The 9,648-nt window shown below is 37.1% G+C and overlaps 1 long non-coding RNA gene across 4 annotated transcripts in view; it reads left to right on the top strand.

Annotated features, from left to right (window-relative positions):
• Nucleotides 1-496: 496 nt before the first annotated feature.
• Nucleotides 497-9,648, top strand: part of LOC121029799 (uncharacterized) — a 138,076-nt gene continuing 128,924 nt past the window's right edge. For 3 of the 4 annotated variants that reach the window (XR_005789902.1, XR_005789900.1, XR_005789903.1), the window contains exons 1-4: nt 503-561; nt 2,504-2,584; nt 4,089-4,201; nt 6,107-6,163. This is a non-coding gene — a long non-coding RNA (uncharacterized LOC121029799). Of the gene's footprint in view, nt 562-2,503; nt 2,585-4,088; nt 4,202-6,106; nt 6,164-9,648 lie in introns of all 4 variants that reach the window. The other variant, XR_005789901.1, reaches the window with a different exon arrangement.

Here is a 9,648-nt window from a genome sequence, read left to right as displayed (position 1 = left end):
ACTGATTAGAGATATATAAAAGGATTGCTGTGGGGTTAAAAGCCCAGTTGAGGGGAAAAATCATATATTGTAATAGTATCAATGTGCATGACTGTGTAGTTTTTCTTCAGTGGTGATCAGTAGAGGGAGAGAAGTAGACGCCAGGACTGGGTTCATCTTAGCTTAGGAATTTAGTAAAAGCACATAATGTGGGCAACAATGTCACGTATCTGAAGGTGTTGACAATAGGCGTGGTGAAATGAAGGACTTTGAGGCTGGAATTTAAGGAAGACAGTGAAACTTATGGACCTAGAGGTAAGGGTGACCAAGGAATTGGGTTTGAAAGAGATGGTAAATTAGTACATGGTAAAAATAGTGAAAGAACTGGAAAAGTATGCAGTTGTGGGCTCAAAATGGGAATGAATGGGATCAATTGTATTTTAGTATATATGGCAGCAACCTGACAGGAGTGTGGTTTTTTAGCTCCCACGATCCAATCTATCTTTCTCTTACTTTTCAGGAAATCTGAAATCCTAAAGTCAAAGGACAAGTTCTAATTTTGGCTTTGTGTTGTCCTCTCAGGTACTGTAAATTTTATAATTACCTGGACCTTTGTTCCCTGTGTCTCCATCACTATCAATTCCACTATCAATTATTCTTTGTTAGTCAAATGAGGAATGAGAAGTATTTATTCCTGCAATTTCTAGAATAATTATTGCAATGTGTAGGGTCATCCATCTGTTTCACCTGGAGAGCATGTTAAAAATGTACATTTCTGGCCTTTCACCAGACATACTGAATCAGAATCTCTGTGGGAGTAGTTCCCAAAGAATATTTATTTTTACGAAATTCCACAGGAGATTCCGACTCTCATGACTGTTTTAGGAGATGACAGTTTCAATTGGGCAGAGTTCATTAGATTTTTCTCCCTTGAATTACAATTCATATTCGCTACGTTTTTGCTGTTGTCTCCTATTCGTGGAGCATTAATGCTGCTGGTGAGCTTTAAGGTTGGAGTGGAGAGGCAAGAAAGCAACAATTCAATCTTGAAATTGGTGCATTTTGTAATTTTCTTTCTTACACACAACTTCTCTTACCCACATTTGGAAAAAGCAAAACCAAAAGAGAGATCAAGGTGGAAGAGATTTATAGAATTAGAAACTTGACAGAAGGACTCCAAATAGTAGAAATGATTATAAGTAAAAAGTGTTTTGGAGGTTGGGTATGTGTAGAGGATGAGAGGCGAATGAAAGTTTTATTTCAGAGAAATGTGTTCTTGACGGTGACCACAGATATACAATGTTGCTTTCATCTATATTAAACATCTGGTAGATGGCCACATATTTGAAACCTACTGCCTTTGTTATATTTTATTGTTTTGGTAGTTCTGCGATCATTAATAATAAATGGTTTCTCTTGCCACTGAACTCTTGTGTCATTACATATTCTACACTGAAAAACTTTTAGTTTACAAACAAGAAGAAATCTTACTTTTGGTATCCTGGTACCTAGAGGCCAGTAGAACATATATGATTTTTTTCGGTATCTGCTGACAAGTTTTCAAGGAACAAAGGCACAGGGCTGCATCTCAAGTCTCCCCTCAGTGACATAGCAGTCAGGCTTCTGTGTATTGGGGCTATGAATCATACAACAAATGAACAAACTTGTAGATGAAAAAGTTCATCACTTGATAATATTACGTGGTGAAATCATAATCCATAAGCAATGAAAATATTTTTAAAAATATTTTGGGAAGGAACTATATCTTAGATATATTGTCTTTGTAAATTGTGCTTTTATTATATCTTGATTAATGATTTCAGCTTAACCTAATACAAAAGTTCTTTCTCCCCATCTCTCTTTTTCTCCTTCATCTTCCTCTTCCTCTTCTCCTTCTCCTCTTTTTCTCCCTCTTCTTCCTCCCCCAACCCCTCCTCTTCTTTTTTTTTCTATTTCTCTGCTCCCCCCCCCCCCCGCCCTTTCTGCTATACCACTCCAACACTCTTCCCTCTGTTTCTCTGTGTATATAGGCTTATTGGCATGTTTGTTACTTCATGTTAGAAATCTTACTACAGAAAAAATTGCTAGTGTAATAATGGGAAAATTCAAGATTGCATAATCTGAATAACATTAACAATATGGAACACGCCTTTCTTTGATTAAGAATACATGGCTGGCTGTCAAAGACCATATAAATTATTCTTTACTTGATAAGAATTCATAAGTTAAGTTTCAACATGAACCATGTAAATTTCATCTCCCTGAAATGAATTACCATCATCTTGTCCCTTCTGCTTTGAATCCTAGTGCTCAGGTGCATGGACTGTCTATATTCAGGCTGTGCTGCATGGCAACATCAAATGTTAACCATTCCATTGCTTCTACAAACACTATTTTGAATTTTTCATACTCTCCAGTGGGGGGAAAATTTAGGTTTGGGCTAGAAGAGTCAATATTAGTTTATTCACTTGATAAATTCTGTCCAATATTAACTGTTTTTTTTTTTTTTTTAATGAATGTATAGCCTCTCTTGTCTGAAATCCACAATCCAGTTGCCCTATTCAGTTTGGACTTTGGCTAATAATACTCATAGTCTGCCCCTAAGGTATGTCTCTTGGATTTGTTCATATTTTAGGAATTATGCTTATCTCAGAAGTAACTAACCCTTGCTCTTGACCTTGTTTCCATTTTCAGATTCTAGATCTAAGCCCAACTTGATGTTCTTTCAGTACTTTGGCCCCAGTGTTCTCTGATCTGAATTCCAAGGCCATCAATGAAACTATGCCATACAGCTCTTTGTTTCAGTCCCAGTACATCTGACTTTGTACTCACTCCGTAGTCCTTTCTTACATTACAGCCATCCACCTTCATTTATGTGTGATTACTTCATACCTCAGTGATGGAAACATTCTCCTAAATTGCCTCTGTGATACTCTTCACCGAATCCATTGTCTATATTATTGCCAAATTAATAATCCTAAAAATACACTCATTGTGGTACATTCCCTCGTGAAAAAATTTCATTGGCTCTACAATGCTTACAAAATGAAATTGATAATCCTTAGTTCACCATTTTATGTCTTCATTCACAATCTGTTCTCTACTTATTTTTCCAGCCTTATCTTTAGTTATCTCCCTACACAGCTTTAACTCTGACTTTCTTGATGTTGCTGAATTATACCTTTTGCTTTTTTATTTATTATATTCTTTCTCCTGAAAATATCCTCCCTCTCTAATTCACTTATGGAGATCCTACTCATTTTCTTAGGTTCAATTAAATTGTATTTCTTCCATGAGATTTTCTTAATAATTCTTGTAGGACCTTATCTCTTTTATCTAAATTCCTGTGGGTATCTTTTACTTATTTGGTACTCACAAATATTACTGTAGCTGTCTTGAAACATAGCATATCTACTCAAGCAGATAGAAAAACCTGAATAAAAGAAACTGTTTCTTATATATCATGTATATCAGAGGTTTGGGAATAATAGATACATGAAAAGCATTTTTAATGAAAAGTAATGACAAATACATCCAAACAAAATACCTTCATGAGATAGTGAATAATAAATTAAAGATAACGATAATCATCCTTAAAGTATGAGGGTTGAAATTCATTGGTCTTTAAGACCATTTCCATGTGCCCATATAATCTCAGTAGGAGTATATTTAACTTTCAAAAGTAATTCTAAGTAGCATACCATAACACTTAAATAGAGTTCACAAAAAGGAGTACTCTCTTAATTTATATGGAAAGTAATGCTAGAACACCTTAGGATTTAACACTTACTAGAAGTCAGATTTAGCTTTATTATGTGTAAATGAACAACAAAAAAATCTCCTCAAAAACAACAAAAAACCCCCCACATCTAGCATTTGGCTTACGGACTCATTCATTCCTTTATTATTATTATTATTATTATTATTATTATTATTTTTTGTTTGTTTGTTCATCTAAAAAAAATACTTGTTGAACATTGACTATATGAAAGCCAGTGAACTTGGAACTAGGGATATGATGACAAACTGTTTCCTGGGCCATACTGAATCTGGGAAAAATTAAAGTATTAAAGTTTCTCACATGGAGGGAAAATACGTTTGTATTACAGAGAAAGACAAGAGAATATGGACTTATTTGGGAAGATGGATGACATATTATACAATTTTATGAATTCCTCAAAAAGGTTAAACATCCACTATGTGCCATGGACTATATTAAGTGGTAAGTGTAGGGCAGCTGTTGCAGACTTCATTACTGTTCACTAATTCATCTTCCTTTCCCTGTCATGGAGGAGAGTATACTTCACCATTCTATTGATTTTGCACTTGTCCCTGTGATTGCTTTGACCAGTGAAATGAGGGCGGGAGCAACTGTGTGACCATTCTTAAATAAGGCTTAGGAATCCGCCATCCATTTATTTCCTCTTGCTTTATTGCTTTTTAAAACATTTTTAATATTTAATTAATTAATTAATTTTGAGAGAGAGCATGAGCAGGGGAGGGTCAGAGAGAGAGAGGGAGACATGGAGTCCCAAGCAGGCTCCAGGCTCTGAACTGTTAGCATACAGCCTGACAGGGGGCTTGAACTCACAGGACAGTAGATCATGACCTGAGCTTCAGTCAGACGCTTAACCAACTGAGCCACCCAGGCACCTCTCTTCTTGTGTTATTGTCATTTTCCATTAACTATACTGCATGATGTCAGTGTTTCTTCAGCCTTGGTTCCAGAATGAGCAATATGTGGAGCAGATACAAATTTACGCAGCCTACAGTTATGCTTAGCTAAGCCCAGCTGGGTCCAGTTGGGTCAAGCTGTAGTCAACACAAAAGGGTGAAGAAGAAATAGATTTGTTGTTTTAAGACTCTAGGTTTGGTTGGTTGTTAATGCGTCAAAAGTTAATGCAGCAGTGAATAAGATACCGTGTCTAGTGGAGAAGAAAGACATTAAATAGGTAGTTACAAATGTTCTTTGTATTTTGAGGAAATGGAGTGTTTCCACAAGTATGTATAGCAGGTTATTACATTATTCTGGGGGAAGAGAAAAATCTGGGGTGGCTACTATTTATATATAAATCAATATAATTGAGCTGGTCATTATTCAGTATGTGTCACCCCAACTTCCATTAGAGAACAGATGCACCTGTGGGAAACTATATACTGGGAAAATCAGATGCTATATTCACAACAGGAAGCAATTGTTATTTTTACCTTATGTAGTATGTCTACACAGTAATATATTAATAAAGTACTAAAGGGATCCAATTCTGTGTTTTCACTTAACATCAAATTCTTATAGCTTATTTATGACAGGTAATTTCTATATGACCGGCACAAACTTATTCCGTAGTCATAGAGAATATTTCTCTTAAATTATAGATCAGAGAATTTAGATTGGTTTGGTTCTCAGGATAACCTGGCCAATACTTCATTTTGCAAGACAAGCAACTGGGGTCCACAGAGGCAAAGTTACTTTCCTAAGGCTCCCATTGGAGTTTAGGAAGGGTCATCTATGCAGGTCTGGTGTCCTGATATCTGGATCATAATGTCTATAACATTGACAAAACTGTTTTTCTCATATAATTGTCTTTGGATGAATTTTAAAGAATTTTAAAGAGTTGATTATAAAAATTCCAAGTTCCTATATTGATTCAATTTAGAGGCAAGAAGTACATTTTATTATTTTTTTTATTGTTTTATTTTTTTTATTTTTATTTTTTTCAACGTTTATTTATTTTTGGGACAGAGAGAGACAGAGCATGAACGGGGGAGGGGCAGAGAGAGAGGGAGACACAGAATCGAAAACAGGCTCCAGGCTCTGAGCCATCAGCCCAGAGCCTGACGCGGGGCTCGAACTCACGGACTGCGAGATCGTGACCTGGCTGAAGTCGGACGCTTAACCGACTGCGCCACCCAGGTGCCCCAAGAAGTACATTTTAGAGGCTAAAAACTTTTATTAACTGTAGGGCAAAGAGTTTATTTAACCTATCTATCAAATTTCCTTACATTTTCCTGACAATCCTGGTCACAATATAAATTTTTATTTATTGTATGCTTCATAATCTATCATTATGTAATTATTTGTGTGATCATCTATTAATGTACATCATTTGTATAATTTTTCCCTTAGGGTCCATTAAAGCAGAGACAATGTGTCCCCAGTAAGGAGCACAGTACTTGACACATGGTAAGTACTTAATACATTTTTGTAGGATTAATGAACAATCTTTCATCCATTCCACTCAAGCAGAATGATCATGCTTCGTCATATGGTGTAAAGTATGTCCTTGCTAAATGATCTCTTGCTGCCAAATTGTGACCAGAATATACCAGTTTTTCATGAACTCTGAAACAAATGGATTGCCTTTAGCAGATTTTTATTAACAGATCACATAATGAATATAACATTAAAACATAGTATTAATAATAGCAACAATAAAATCTAAATTGACACAAAATTATTTCATTAAAATTATTTTATTTAAGACGAAAATAAGGGTGCACCGTGGCTCATTAAATGAACATCTATTCAAGTGGAATTAATAGAAATACTTATAAAAGATTTTGACATTATTTGAATGACTAATGCTTAAGATATGGGGAACTAAAAAGGCAATAATGCCTCTGATTTGCTATCTTGATTATAGAAGAAATATCTGTTGTTTTTTTAGGGTGGCCTGATTACCTAACTCCTATGTGTTGTATTATTGAGTTGTGTCAGAAAATAAAGTTTTAAAAAGAATAATATAGAATACTTATTTTACCAACATTTTTGGGATTCCAGGGCTAAAAGGATAAGAGGAAAGGGAACATCTGCATACAGCTGAGTAACTGCATTCCTACTCTTTTTTTTTTTTTTTTTTTTTTTTTTTTGGGGGGGGGCCCCTGGGTGGCTCAGTCGGTTAAGCATCTGACTTCAGCTCAGGTCACGATGTCGCGGTTCGTGAGTTCGAGCCCCGCGTCGGGCCCTGGGCTGATGGATTGGAGCCTGCTTCCGATTCTGTGTCTCCCTCTCGCTCTGCCCCTCCCCCGTTCATGCTCTGTGTCTCTCTGTCCCAAAAATAAATAAATGTTAAAAAAAATTTTTTAAGAAAAAAAAATTTTTTTTAATGTTTATTTATTCTTGAGACAGCGACAGAGCGTGAACAGGGGAGGGGCAGAGCGAGAGGGAGACACAGAATCCGAAACAGGCTCCAGGCTCTGAGCTGTCAGCACAGAGCCAGATGCAGGGCTTAAACCCACGAACTGTGAGATCATGACCTGAGCCGAAGTCAGACACTTAACCGACTGAGCCACCCAGGTGCCCCTGCATTCCTACTCTTGATGTATGGGAGTTACCAGCTCCCCAAAGGATCTAAACTCTAGTTTTTATTTTTATTTTTAGTTTCTGCTGTTTGACCTTCTGGATTCTCTAAGAAATTACTGTTTACTCATTTAAGAATGGACTGTTTAAGAATGGACTTTTTAAGAATGGTGTGAGGCCCGGGGCCCCTGTGTGGCGCAGTCAGTTAAGCGTCCGCCTTTAGCTCAGGTCATATTCTCACAGTTTGTGGGTTCGAGCCTGAGTTGGGCTCGAGCCTGAGTTGGGCTCTGTGCTGACAGCTCAGAGCCTGGGGCCTGGCTTTGGATTCTGTGTCTCCCTCTCTCTCTGCCCCTCCCCTACTTGCTCTCTCTCTCTCTCTCCCTCAGAAATAAATATTAAAAAAAAAATTAAGAATGGTGTGAAGCCCTTTGGCATCCAAGTTACAACAACATATAGCAAAACTCAAACCAACCAGAAGGCTTTATTGTCAAGTCAAAGTGGTATGTATATACTTATAATTGTAAAACAAAAGTATGTCTTGCAGTTTCTGAGGAGGCCACCAACAAATAACATCTCTCTTTCCCACATAATTACTAAATGATTGGAGGAATGAAACAAATGAGTATATATGTCAGGCAAGATATCGCCTTTGTCACTGCTAGAGGTCAGGGTGCAGATTGTGGCTCTAGGTCCATTAGCCAAATGGGCCTGCCACCAGGATCCAAGGATTTGGGCAACCTCATGCATTTACAGAAAGCACTGGACTTGGGGTAGATCTCATTTCACCACACTCACCGGAGCTGACTGCTGTACCACTTCCAGCATGAATGAGTGAAGGGAGATGCATGGTCTCTGCAGGGGACTGGCTTTGAGAGACACAGGAGGATAGAGGATATCTAGTTATTCTTCTTATGCTTCCAGTCAGAAACTTCACCCCATCTTCCTAGCAAGGAAGTGAGTAACAACAGCAACAGCAACAACAAAGTTAGCAGAAGTACATTAATTGAGCTCTCTAAACACCAAGAAAGTGAAGAATACAGGAAGCTTGCCGGGTTAGATGTGATGAAAATGTCTTTAGTAGCAATATACTAAAGTTCCTCTCCCCAAAGAAGCAGAGACAAAATTAGATGCCACACCTTACCCTTGTAAGAATAAAAAGGCCTCAGTCAAAAGTGAAAAGTATGAACAATTTCTGGCAAAAATGTTTATTTTGATATGGACAACAGGACTTGGAATCCTTCTATAAAAGAACAGTGACCTCTTGAAAATCTATTGAAGGTCAAAAAAAGCCAACTTCATTCACTTTTAAAAAGAAGAGGTATATTTAAAATATGTTCATCTAGGGGCGCCTGGGTGGCGCAGTCGGTTAAGCGTCCGACTTCAGCCAGGTCACGATCTCGCGGTCCGTGAGTTCGAGCCCTGCGTCGGGCTCTGGGCTGATGGCTCAGAGCCTGGAGCCTGTTTCCGATTCTGTGTCTCCCTCTCTCTCTGCCCCTCCCCCGTTCATGCTCTGTCTCTCTCTGTCCCAAAAATAAATAAACGTTGAAAAAAAAATTATAAAAAAAATAAAATAAAATATGTTCATCTAATTTTTAGAGTTGTTACTCTATCATAAATGAATTATATGTAATTTAATAATAATTGCATTTAATAAATTATACATTATTTATTGTAAAAAAATTGGGGAGTAGAAAACAAATGAAAGAAATGTGTCTTATTCATACTTCTCAGAAGAAGCTTGTCTCCACGTTTGTGTGTTTCTTTACAAGTGTTTCTATGTATTTTCACATTAGATCATACAGACTATGCAGTTTTATGATGTAAGAGTTCACATATATCTCATCTCTGGATAGGAAACTTACTCAGGTTTTAACGAAGAGACTTTCATGAAGCGGCTCTATAGAGAAGTGTGGTTAGGATTAAGGACAAGGGATGGTGGGCATCAGAGGCTAGCAGCAACAGGAAGCTATTGGGTTCCAAGGGTGAAGGAAAGACATTATGTTTTTCTGGAGCTCCGTGGAAACGGAAGTGACAAAGAATCTATATGATGGAGTTTGTACTAGTCATTTTCTCAGAGGACAGATCAAGGAAGAGAATGGGAGAGAATGGATCTGGCAGAATGGGGAGCAAATGGAGAATAATCAGCACGTTAGTTATTAAAAACTGCTTATTACTAGATTTTTATGGCCATGTAATAATCTAAAATAACCATGCCATGTATTACAACCCCTCCTTTTTGATTGACTACTTAGATTGTGTCCAGTGTTTTTGCTATTATAAACAACATTGCAATGCATGTATTTCTCTATTTCTACAGTTTTCTTAGAGTAAATTCTTGGGATTTTAATTATTACACTAAAAAGCATAAA

The sequence above is a fragment of the Herpailurus yagouaroundi genome, unplaced genomic scaffold, assembly GCF_014898765.1.
Source record: "Herpailurus yagouaroundi ecotype Mexico unplaced genomic scaffold, PumYag 139, whole genome shotgun sequence".
Taxonomy (NCBI): Eukaryota; Metazoa; Chordata; class Mammalia; order Carnivora; family Felidae; genus Herpailurus; species Herpailurus yagouaroundi.
The sequence above is the reverse complement of the archived record's forward strand: the minus strand, read 5'-3'. Positions and strand labels throughout refer to the sequence as shown.